Here is a 13,620-nt window from a genome sequence, read left to right as displayed (position 1 = left end):
TCAGTTTGCTGTGGAGTCGTGCTGTGAAAGAAGAAGGCTATTGAAGGCTTCTCCTAGACATTTTTCTTCATTACAAGTTTATAAGAAAATCACGATATATTACCTTGGAACAGAGTTGATATATACGTGAATAACTACGGGTGGAGGACTTAAGCCAGGATGAGAGATACCTTACTGGGTTAGTATGTTTTCCGGCGTTTTGAAAGCCAGAAGAGGTTTGTAGCAGGGTATGGTTGTTTGGTAGTTCGATCTATCTATCTATTGCCAGACGCCTTAATCCCTTCTACGGGGTGGCCACAAACAAATCTCCTCCACGTCACCCTGTCCCCAGCCATCTCACTGCCCAGCTCCCAATTCACACCCCCCTCTCTCGTATACATCTCCACTCCATCCCTCCATCTCATCCTTGGCCTTCCTCTCCCTTTCTCCCCCTCCGCCTCACTCACATACACTCTCCTCGTCAGTTTCTCACTCTCCATCCGCTCCACATGGCCAAACCACCTCAGTGTGTTTCTCCTAATGCTTCCTATCACATCCACTTCCACACCACAACGCTCCTTCACATCCTCATTTGTCAGTCTGTCTCTCCATGTGACTCCACAGGCTCCTCTCAAATAACTCATTTCCATTGCTCTCACTCTTGACTTATGTCCCTCCAACAACTTCCAAGCTTCACTTCCATACGTCAGAATTGGTATCACAATACTGTCATGTAATAACTTTTTCACTCCCATCCTCACTTCCCTGTTTCTTATCACTGCCTTCAAGGAAGGGCAACCTTTCTTCCTTGTTGTACCCTTTCAAGCACTTCATCCTCCAAACTTCCAGCCTTACTTATCAAACTACCCAGGTACTTAAATCTGTTGGTGAACCGATCTTAAGGTTGTTTTTGATTTCACGTATTTTCGCATCATCACTTAACCCTTAAATCCCGTCGTATATTCTCTGTCTGTTGCCTTCAGACGGTTTTATCCAGTGAAGGGATTAATGAAAGCTAAGTCTTACTCCTTCAAATGAGAAAGCCTGTCCTGAACTAAACAAAATCGCCTGGAGGTAGAAAAAAAAAAAATTCCATCGGACTGTAGTTCAACTAGCCGTTACCGAGGAAAAAAAAAAAAAAAAAAGATGGGAAATTACCCTACAATGATCATATATCATCAAGGGAAGAAAATATACATGTTTTTAGGCTGCCTCCACAAAATGTAGTTTTCTCTCACGGCTTTATACGTGTAGGATTACAATTGACTTTCGTTATGCATGTTTGCTCTCCACGTCATAAGTATACCACTGCGAATCATGAAGGAGGTTCAGTTGCCATAAGGGAGACATATGTTCCTTTCTTATCCTTTCAACTCCCTTCCTACTTTATTACAGGAAACAAAAATACCATTATAATCATATATTTTAGTCAAAACCATTTTGCCAACTCAGACATAGGTCAGACCACTGAGTTCCGCATCCCCCGAAAACAAAAACAAAAAAAATGTGAGGGAAAAGACAGTCACGAGCTATATTCATAAACTACAGTAGCTACCGATACACATGTTCATTTTCTTTAATATTTTGTTCTAAAGAAAACGAGTTAACACATCCATAACTAATATAATACAATTACATTCTTCTTTGTTATCCAGTTTGCTGATGGATACCTTTCACCGATTAGGTATTTTATTCAGTGAACGTGCTCGTGAACTTTTTTTTTTTTTTGCATACCCTACAAGATTGATCTAAGCGCTTTTTTGTTTTTGTGGTAGCCATCTACTTGCATAAGTCTAACAATGAGATAGCCTTACTATACACTTTTAAGCCGTGTTTTATGGCTCCTGTGAGACAATTACTTCCAAGGGGCGAAGGAACACCACTATCTGTCACTGGAGAATGACCTGCCACCCACACATGCTTCATGCACTGGTGTAGGTGTGGAAGACGCTCGGAGAGTAGAGTAAGAAGTGCATGTTGAAATTGTGTTGTTGTGGTTGTTTTTGTTGGTGAGAGTCTATATATGTCATAAAAAAAAAAAACTAGAGGGTGAGAACACATGAGAGCACACGAAGAAAAAGAAAGTGAAAGAATGTGTAGTTCTATATGGTCCACTGTCAGACCGGATCTCCCCACATGGAGAGTTACACCCAGGAAACTCCCACGATGCCTTAAGTCGAGTTGGGAAAGAGTGTGTATGTAAGAGGTGTGGTACATAATTTGTCTGTGTGTGACAGGAGTCTGTTGTTTCTTCACTCAGAATATGACCCATCTTGTCGATTAACATCCAGGTTCCCGTTCCAGTACTTGGTATGAGCAGTCACTCTCTCCTCTCATGTTCTGATGATGATATCTGCATTAGTTACCAAAATCTTGGCACTCTTCAGCATCCCCTTGCGAAAATTGATTCAGATGCTTATGAATGTGCTGATCATCAGTACTGACTAAACAAAGAAGTGCACTAGGTTGCCTGGCATAAATAACTGATATTATTTTGTGGGTGTAGTCTTGATGATGTTCAAGACATCCCATATCTCAAGACCCCTTTCTCGTTTATAATTAATTGTTGTTGTTACCAGATAATTTTCTTGAGGTTAGGAGAGCCCCCAAGTAGAAAAGAAATTAATGAAGACCACAGCCAGTCCCTTCAGTTCGAAAAGTCTATCCTAAAGAGAATATGAGTATAGCAGCGTAGAGATAACAAGAATGGAATAAAATATTCATCTTAACATCAAAGCGTTAAAAGAACTTCATACACACACCGCAACTCAGCCAGGAGACAGGGCGTGTGTGCTGGGCATTCCCCAGGCCCTGTCTTCCCCCTTACCTTTACTCAAGACAACCACCAGCAACCGGGCTACAGCAAGGCCCGGTCTCCTCGAATTGAGGAGAGAATCAACAACAACAACAACAAGAACTTCATTCCCTTCACCGTATAGTCCAACGTCAGACCCACGAGACCCCAACATTCCCTTTGCTGCTGTTACTTCTATGCGTTTACTGTTTTATCCACGTCCAGTCATCCCCCAAATATCCAGTCCTTAACTGCCCCATCAGGAGCGTAGGGTCCGGAGCTAGGCTACGCATTCTCAACATTTAAGGTGAGAATGGCCAGCCTCACTCGCCTGTGAGTGACTTGGTGTGAGTAATAAACTCCAAATAACCCTCCCATGCAGAGCCTTATGGGCCTTAACCGGTTGGAACACCTTAACCCCCTACACCATTAGTATTATGTAGGCATATGGTTACCACCCAGAGTAGTCTCAGTAGTTTCCTGGGTTACAGTAAACCATTTGGACTATCATTCAGTCACCCTGAAGACAGCACTACATCGAGATTGTGAATGGTGGGCGTCCCAAAACAGAATGAACAAAATAACTGAGGCTGGGTGTGTTGGTGATGCATCGGTTAGAACGACCAGCTCACATGTGAAAACTGGAGTTTAAAACTCTAGTCGGTCAGACCCCCGGAAAGGTTGCTTTCCCTTCTCCTTGTTCACAAGTAATATATCTGGAGACCTGGGTGTAAGATCGAGTATCACGAGCATATTCTAGGAAAACATTATGACTTAGCAAAAAATGAATACTGTAATAGATTTATTGGCCCCCGTCCAGTAGTCAGGCTCTAATCTAAGCCATCTTCTACATTATCGCACCGTATCCTTACTGCCTTCATCTACTATGACGACTGTCGACTCTGAACACTCTTAAGCTTGCAGTACAGGCATTAATATCTCTATCAACAGACTTCACACATTTATGGCAAGCATAAGTCTCTCCCAATGATGTGACGTAGCTCCTGCATGATGAATAATTTCAAAATCATTTGTACAGAATGAAGTTAATTATGTAACGGGGATTGGCCGAATATGCATTAAGAGATACTTTTACTCTGCTTCTCATTGTATTTCACAAACAGTATTGTTGAACGTGCTCCATACTCACACACTACAATCATCTTCAGGAAATCCAGACTTTAATATGTTAATATGCTCCTGGTACGTACTGTTCACAATATAACGTCAACTTCACACATCTCGTAATGAATAGACAAATCAGGAGTCAAGCAAAACTTTTAACGCAGAAAGTGGGTATTAAATGTCAGAAGCAAAAAGCCGTCCTTTGTGAAGAGTTAATCAAACAGCAGCCAGTATCAAGGTCTGCTCATTGAAGGTAGGGGAAAGACGGGCTGAGGAGGGCTGTTTCAGAGTTATCAGTGCTTGTATAAGATAAGCAGAGACTACTGTATCAGTTGATTCCAGCAGAACAGAACTGGATAGAAAGGAAGAGGCAGTGTGCACAGTTGACTGAAGGGTGATGTTTGTTCTCTTTAGAGGAGGCGTCGCTGAATCAACGACAGTACTCAAGCCGGTAAAATCATAAATGGGATAGCGTTTCTTGATGTTTTCTGATGCATAATTACTGCATTTTATTCTGTTAAAGTGAAAGAAAGACAGAAAAAAAAAAAAAAAGCTGTATGTCACCCCGTAGCAGAAAGTAAAACATGTTGCGAAGGAAAATAACACAATGATAGCAAAGTATGTATTATTAGTAAGGGCTGGCGGGCTCTTCAGCCGAGGTTTGTGTTTCAGAAGTTTGACCACTGTCCTTAGTGAGAGAAGACTGACTACATAAGAACTAAGCATATTTTCCTGTACTATACTCCTTTCATGTTCTCAAAGGGTAGGTGCCGTTCTTGATGCCTACGCTGTTACATAAACTCACTAATAAATCACTACATAAGAATGCTATATGCTTTCGTTAGCAAGTGCAAGCAAGGTTCTTCAACTACACCCTCTCAAAAAGCCAGTATCAAGGCTCATAGGAATGCATTCTTAAATCAGTAATTCTAACAGCAGCCTACCGATACTTGCTAATCTCTTAATAATATTAGTCAGACGAATATACAGCTATTCTATAAACTGTGTATGTTTGTTCAGTTACCTATTCATCGAAGGAAAACTAACTTTCAGCCCAAGGACGTCTTTTTATCACAATTAGGTAGCCGTCAAAAAATTTCATTCATATTCCAAGGAACCCTTTCGCGATATGGGGATTAATTAAGGCCATAATTAACCTTCCATTTCTAAAAGGCTTCCCCAAGCTGAATACAATCGTCTCGAGATGACACAAATAAACTCTAAAAGACATCCTCATATAAGAGCTTAATACTCACTAACGAAACTGTCTAAGAAGATTAACACCACTACGGCTGGCTTAAATGGCTAAAGCGTGTATATTTTCACTACCCTGTTTATCCCTGTACCCGTAGCAGGGATTCGACATCGGGAAAACCTTTTGAAGTCACAGAGGTTTGTGATGTCGTAGACGCTTGTGATGCTGCTGGATGTCTTACCTTATAAATTACTCCTGATCTTCAAAAAGCATCTGATGCCACACAGTTAACCATTCCATTTCGCTGACTTATTTCTTATTCTACTTTTGTAGCATTAAGAGGCTTTTTTCAGCTTAGGCGTGAGTTTTCGAACTCAAGAATTTTAATATAACCTTCATTGTCTTTATTACAAGTGTCAACTCCAAAGCTGAATGAACCTGTCAGGAAATAGCAAGATAAACTCCATATGACATCTTATTTTCCCTCTAACGTTACCGAGGATTTGTTATGATAAGCTCGGACTTCACCGTGTCTGCTGATGTCACAGTGGCCTCTGACGTCACAAGGGCGTTGATGCCGCGGTAGTCTTTGATGCCAAGGTGACTTTTGCTGTCGCAGTGGCGAGTGATGCTAAGGTAGTTTCTGAAATCACAGATAATTTTGTTGTAACTGGCTTCTGACATCACAAGGTCTTTTGACATCACAAGGACTTTGGAGTCATGGCGGCCTCTGACGTCTAAGGTATCTCCTGACATCCTAAGACTTTGAGGCCATTGTGGCTTCTGACGTTACAGGTGTTTTGATGTCCCGGTGGCCTTTGACATTACAGGGACTTGTCATGTCACGGTGGCCTCTGAAGTCTCCTAAACATCATGACGCTGTGATGGACTCTGAGGTACTTTCTTTATATATATCGTGTTGATCACTGACGCCGCACGGACATCTTGATGCGATGTTACGATGGCCTTCAGTGTTACAGGAACTTTTAATGTGATGTCAGGGTAGCCATCAGTGTCACAGGATCTTTCGATGAGTTGTCACAGTGGTCATCGATGTCACAGGGACTTTTGATATGATGTCATGGTGGCCTTTGACGCTGTGTGGACTATTTCACCAAACCACTGAGCCCAGGAACGTCTCTGACATCTCAACTTTGTGCCTTCTCTTGACGATTTTGTTCATCTTAGGCTAGGCTGTTCTCATCGGATTAACTCCAGCAGCACAAAAGGCCTTTCCTAAGCTAAAGATAATCGCCTGGATATACAAAGATTAGAGAGGAAAAGACGTCACCGGATTCAAGGAGCTAATGTCGTAGGGGCCTCTGAAATCGTAAGTTTTATGATGTCAGGCGGCCTGTGACGTGACGTGAAGGGGAAAGGGGAATTAGTGACCTTCTACGAGGGCATCTTGACTCCCTTGGTATTGGGAGGCCCCGACACCAGCCAGAAAGTCGGAAGGCTGCCCTTACCCTGCCGACAAAAAAAATATTATCAATTGTTTGGGTCTTGTGGAAGATCTGCTAATACTGCTTCAGCGAAAAGGAAACTCCAAATCTTAACTTAGAACAAAGTATATACTAAGATATAGTTACCGATGAGAACGAGTATAGGCATGACCTTGATCTACTAGGAGTATCTGAACTCGAAGGAATTGTTTCCCAGCTAAAGGTTAGAACAATACAGACAACAAACATCTAGGCAAGAGTATATTTTACTTTCTAAGCTAGAGCTGCAGCAACAACAACAAAATGGGCTAGGACACAATTACTATTAAAAAAAAAAAAAAAAAAACGAACAAGCAAAACCTTGATCTAGTAGCCTTAGTACTCAATGAAGTCCCACAGTTAAAGGTTAGAACAAAGCAGACACCATAAAAGCTAAAACGTTTTAGATCGAAGCTACGACAAAATGCTAGGACACGATTGCTAAGGGCGAGAACAGCTGCGACGTTGATGACCTGGTTGCCTTTGAGGTTAGAGCGATACAGACTACAGACATCAAGCCTACAGCGTTCGAAGTCGAAGCTAGGAGGACAAGAGGCTAGGACATAACTACGGAAGACTAGGACAGGTATGACCTTGATCTCCTGGTAGCCCCTGAACTCGAAGGAATAGCCTCCCAGCTGCTCGAGAACCTCTTTAGTAGCCTGGGATATGTGCACCTTCATGGCTGTTGGTGGGAAGAATGTGAAAGCTTGTGGTCTGAAATGTACCTGATCCTCATGAGAATTAAGGTCGTACTCTAGGTGGCATAGGAGGCTTCGTAGCACCCCTCCTTTAGCACTTTATTTCTCTTATCACTGCTTTTTGTACTTTCACTTGTTTGATATGTTCGTCATATTAGTATGGATATAGCTTACATCAGTACCATACAAGAGGATTCAAAGGTGTAATATGCAGAATATTGCTAAGGAAGGGGTGTTGCCAAACTTTCAAAATCAATAACTAGAATGATAACGTAGTGTTTACTTTTGCCTTCTCATCTCTTACTCATGATTTCTCACCTTTCTCCCTTACTAGCTGGCAAAAGGTATATTTATCTCACTCAAAGTCGTATGCATTGAGCTTAAAATACAAAGTAGACGGGAAGCCCTCGTTCACTGGTAAGCAATTGTGGAACATTAAAGGTTGCTGAAATTGATCAGAATGCATCCCACAGAAGAGAGTGCACTCAGTAGCAATAAAGGCAAACCACCTTATACTCTGGTGATGTGCTTCCGAAATTATTTACAATTAATGGTGATTTGCCTTACATGTTGCGATTTATGTAGTATGAATGCAACAGTCAATTAGAGTATTACAACCGTATCAGTAAAACTGAATGGGGTAAGGTGTAAACAATATCCTAATTTTTTATTATCACTTGTGGAAGACCTGTAACTGTTGAATGTGTCGGCCAGTCTTCTTCCACATTGAAGAGTGCAATCAGAATCGATACTGGAAGGTCAGACATCTATTCTTCTCATATGCTTGATCGTCAAAAACTGGGGGCTTGTCTTCAAATACTCACTCTCATTTATAATAATACGTCACCTACGGCCTACCAGTCAAGTCCTCACAGTTACCCAGCTCTAAAGCATGCAACCTTACTTCTCATTATTCAGCTCTTCAGCTTTAGCTCTTGAAGCGTTCTGTCGTCGTGAATTTATTACTGGTTCAGTCGTAGTTATACACTTTAATGAAATTCTCTTCACAACAATAAATACTGCAGCGCAACAAATAATTCTTTCAAAACACAATTTTGTCATTAGCAGCCTCTGACATAAGAAGCCTTTTCATAATTTTCCTTACATGCAAAAATATATACTTAAACTAAAAATTTTTACATAAGAATCAAACTGGCAGACATTGGGACCCCGGGAGTTTTTCTTTTTTCCAGGCATAAACAGCTGTCTTCGATCAGTAACTAAACAGCACAAAAACCTTCGGTATGTTAGTTGAATAATAAACATTAAAGGATAATCACGGCACTGACCTTCCCCAGTGCTCTCCATCCTACTGGCCACATTAACCGTGTCGCCGAAGAGACAATAACGAGGCATCCTTGTCCCCACAACACCTGTCAACACACAGCACCATCACTCTCACTTCTACAGTTAAACAGTGTTCATCATAAGGTCATACTGACAAACATGCCGTTAATTATAATGTCATTTTCCAAAAGACTAATAATTAAGTCTGTTACATTAATTTTCATTCATGGCTATATACAGAGAAGATAATAATTGCTGAATCCACATGATTTGTATTTTGAAAATTAAATGATGTATCCTGATCTCTTTATACGACTGTAATGTAGATGGGAAGCAAGGTAAGGTAGAAGGATGCAAAAAAGATAGTAGGACGAGACGAGGCAAGGAAAGGTGAATCATACCAAGGCTGAGTGAGACATTCTGAAGCAGAGGAAGACAGGATAAAGCTGAGTGAAAACAGAAAAAAAATCAGGAGCTTGGATGAAGCAGACTAAAGAAGAATAAAAATAGATCTCCAGCAAAACAGGCCTCTGAGTTGATGGCTACCCGGATGAAGAGAGGCAGAACAAAGGATGGAAGGACAAGTATACATAAAATCGAACAGGCAGAAGATGGTAGAAGAAGGCAGAGGATGGCGGAGCAAGGCAGAGGCTGGAAGGACGAGGCAGAAGGTGGCAAGTCGAGGCAGAGGGTGGCAGGACGAGGCAAGGGTGACAGGACAAGGCAGAGGGATGGCAAGACAAGGCAGAGGGAAAAAGGACAAGGCAGAGGGAGGTATGGCAAAGGATGGTAGGACAAGGCAACGTGTCAAGAGGAGGCAAAGGGTGGCATGACAAATCAGAGAACAGCAGGCTAAGTCAGAGGGTGGTAGAACAAGGCAGAGGGAAACAGGACAATGTAGAAGAAGGCAGGGCAGGCTAGATGGGGGCAGGGCGAGGCCGAGGCAGAATGAGGCAAGACAAGGCAGAGGGGGGCAGTTCAAAGAAGAAAGAGGCAGGACAAGGCAGAGGAAGGCAGGTCAAGGAAGAAGGAGGCAAGACAAGGCAGAGGGAGGCAGAACAAGCCATATGATGGCAGAACAAGGCAAAAAAAAAGGAAGGAGGGAAGCATTTTGAAAGTCAGCGTGAAAGGGACAAAGGCAGATCAAAGAAGCGTGAAGCAGAATAAGCAGAATGAAGTTACCAGCAACACACGGCCCTGAATTGATGCCGGCCCTGATGAGGAGTGACTTGTCGGGTCGGTGGGGTATCTCGAAGGTCTTGGCCCCCATCGATCAGGTCCAGGGCCATGTCACACAGCTCACCGGCGTGACGCAACCCTGCAACACCAGTTAAATACAATGCAATATCACGCTTCTTGTAATGTAGTCACTCTTGCTACACCACTCTTAACATCACATTTTTGCAGCATCATATTTTTTGCATCATACTATAGCAACATCATATTCTTCCAGCGTCATATTCTTACAACATATTATAACATCATTTTATGGCAACATACTGGCTTACGACCTTATATTTTTGCCATATCAAAAGATGTCTTGTGACATCTTACACGACAATATCATAAGCTTGCAGCTGTCAGGACTCCGTATTATAGTTACAAATCATAATAGATCTATCTATCTACCTATATGCATAGGCTGCTTCCCCCAAGGAAAGGGAGGTAGCCGAGACAGGACGACACACTCCCCATTTACTCATCCATTCAAATACATTCATTCGCATCTTAGCCCCAAAGAGGAGAACGGACAGATCCTCACCGCACCACACCGCACAAGGGTCAACTGCGCAATGCAATCAGTGACATCCGCAGCAGGGCCCGACAGCAGAGCTGGTTTACCCCGTGCCACATCATAACAGACCCATCCCCTTACCCGCACCTGACCTGACTAGCTGATCAGACCAAATGAGGGAGAATATCCCTTCAGGGCTGCGTCATCATTTATTCATTCACAATTTCTCTCCATTTATTTCTGTCACGCACAGCCACTCTTCCTTGCTCAACAGACATCCCTCTTGCATCCAGCGCTCTCTTCACACTGTCCATCCATCCTATTCGTGGTCTTCCTCTCAGCCTTACACCTCTCACATCAGATCTAGTTATCTTTTTCACCAATCGCTCATTATCCAGTCTCTCCATATGCCCAAACCATCGCAACACCCTCTGCTCAACTCTACCAGCCATCTCCCGAACAACTCCAGTTCTCCTTCGCACTTCATCATTTCGCACTCGATCCATACGTGTCACTCCACACATACTCCTCAGACATCTCATCTCCATTACATTCAAACTTTTCCTTTCTGCTACACCCATATTCCATGTTTCAGCCCCATATAATGCAGTCGGTACTACAACACCCTCATACAGCCTTCTCTTTACATCCATTCTAAGCGAGCGACATCTAAACACTTTTTTCATTCCTCCCAGCACCTTTCCTACTTTATTTATTCTAAACTTCACTTCTGCATCTATTCTTCCACCCACAGCAACATGTGACCCTAGATACTGTATTTAAAACACTCTACCTCCTCAAGCAACTCGCCATTCAAAACTATATTCATCCCCCTACCATCTACCAACCTCGTACACTTCATCACTTTACTCTTATTCTCATTTACTTTCAATTTCCTCCTTTCACACACCCTTCCAAACTCGTCTACCAACTGTCTCAACCTCTCCTCTGAATCAGCCACCAGTGCAGTATCATCTGCAAACAGCAGCTGCTTCAGATTCCACTCTCCACCATCAACATTCACCAGACTCAGACCTCCACCTAAAACTCTTGCATTCAACTCCCTTACAACACCATCCATGTAAATATTAAACAACCAAGGCTACATCACACATCCCTGTCGAAGCCCCATTGTCACGGGAAACCAATCACTCACAGCATTTCCCACTCTTACACACGCTCTACTATTAACATAAAAACTTTTCTCCCTTTTTAGTAACCTGCCATCAAGTCCATACAATATTAAAACAGTCCACAAAGCCTCCCTATCAATTCTATCATACGCTTTCTCTAAATCCATGAATGCCCAAAACACATCCTTGCCTTTCGCTAAATACTTTTCACACACTTGTCTCACAGCAAACACCTGATCCACGCATCCCCTCCCTCTCCTAAAGCCACATTGCTCATCACCAATCACTCCCTCTGTACCCTCTCTAACTCTCATAATTAACACTCTACCATAAACCTTACCTACAACACTCAACAGACTTATACCCCTAAAGCTAGTACATTCATACTTATCACCCTTGCCTTTATACAACGGGACCACACAAGCACTTGCCCAGTCAATTGGCACCATACCTTTCACAATAGATAGATAGATAAATAGATAGATAGACAGACAGATAGAAGCAGCAAGTCAGAGGATGAGAAGGTATTGCGTCTGCAAGAATCGAGAAATGCTAAACATGTTTACACACTCTAACTCAAGGAATGCTTGATAGGCACACGACAGCGCCTCGTGACCATGCACACACATACACACATACTGACACACAGGCTTCTAGAACATTTCAACAACAGTGTAACACACATGACACGACCCCTGCTACACCAGAATTTAGGAAGCAGAGCTCAGAAGGAGACAGGCCATAGAACCGACAGGTAGTAGGGAGATGGAGCCTAGCAACATGGGCGAAAGAGAGAGAGAGAGAGAGAGAGAGAGAGAGAGAGAGACTGGAAGGTAGCTCGCGGGACTCTATACTTCACTCGTGTGCGAGAGACTTTGTTAATATTTCCAAGACAAATAAAAATAGTCCCATATTCATCTTTACCTCTACTGTCATTGCATGACAAAAAGGTAACGAAGATTATCTACTTACAAAACTACTCAAGTATAACAACTGCTCGTCCACAAGTCTAATATCTGTATAACTGATCTACAAAACTTCACTACAAAGTTATTGTGACAGCAACAAGACGTACCCCACAACCCCTGCAAATTCAACATCATGCTCTCTTCTCGGTGACAGACTTAAAACAATTCCATTTTGTTTGAAGTAATCTTTCGTGTATCCAATATTATCCAAGTGTACGTCTCACTTTTCCGTCCCTTTTTCATGGCTAGTAACTTTTGTACTTAGACTTTTGACTTGTTTAATGGTGATGATGATGATGATGATATTACTGAAGATGAGGAAAATGACGATGAAGACGATGACGATGCTGATGAAGGAAACAATGACGACGAAAAGGACTCTGTACTAAGAAAAAAAAAATAGATTATATAAATACAGACGACTATGAAAAGAAGAAAACGTAAACAAGTACACACCATTGGGGTGAGGGAGTCCAGACACGACCATGTACGCGTCCCCGATGGTCTCCACCTTGTACACGTCGTAGTTGCCAATGCGAGAGTCGAACATGTTGTAGAGTTTGTTTAGTAAGGTCACTACCTGGGGGGAAGAGAGAGAGAGAGAGAGAGAGAGAGAGAGAGAGAGAGATTGTTATAAATACTTAAACCTACATTTCAGTCTTTTGAAATTACACATAGCCATAGCACTTTCGCACTTACCTCGCGTAGGCGTCCGTTAACTGCACGGGACAGTCTGATATGGTATATTTGCATGCCTGCTATTGATGGGTCTGCTCTGCCAGACAAGCGGGGGTTAACGGCAGCAACAACAACATATGTACCTTGCACACGCTCGCCCAGAACACTTGCGCTATTTCAGTAATTATTAATTTTAAGTGTGCAATCGTGCTACTGACTTATTTTTTCAGTGCTTCATTTCGTCATTCCACAAATCTACTCTTAAGCACTTTCATACATAGTCATCCTACAGATGTACTCTTACCAGTACATTGTTAACAACTTTACGCGAAAACTACTGGTGCGATTTTGACTAAAATTACAGGGATGAAGGGCTATGACCTTCTGATCACCTGATTAAATTTTGCGCCAAATTGGACAAAGGCCCACGCTGTAGACACAAAAAACGTAAAAAAAAAAAAAAGTAAAAAATCGTTTTCCACCATGACTCTTCAAAATCGTCATATCGACATGAAACCAAAACCCAAAGGTGCATCTTTCA

General features: G+C 42.3%; 1 pseudogene; it reads right to left on the bottom strand.

Moving 5' to 3' along the window:
- Positions 1-5,957: 5,957 nt before the first annotated feature.
- LOC145398982 (atrial natriuretic peptide receptor 2-like) lies at positions 5,958-13,154 on the bottom strand (annotated as a pseudogene).
- Positions 13,155-13,620: the final 466 nt, after the last annotated feature.

This window comes from Coenobita brevimanus, chromosome 47, assembly GCF_032717465.1.
Source record: "Coenobita brevimanus isolate Jiangsu-jjx chromosome 47, ASM3271746v2, whole genome shotgun sequence".
Taxonomy (NCBI): Eukaryota; Metazoa; Arthropoda; class Malacostraca; order Decapoda; family Coenobitidae; genus Coenobita; species Coenobita brevimanus.
This window is presented reverse-complemented; position numbering and strand designations above follow the sequence as displayed.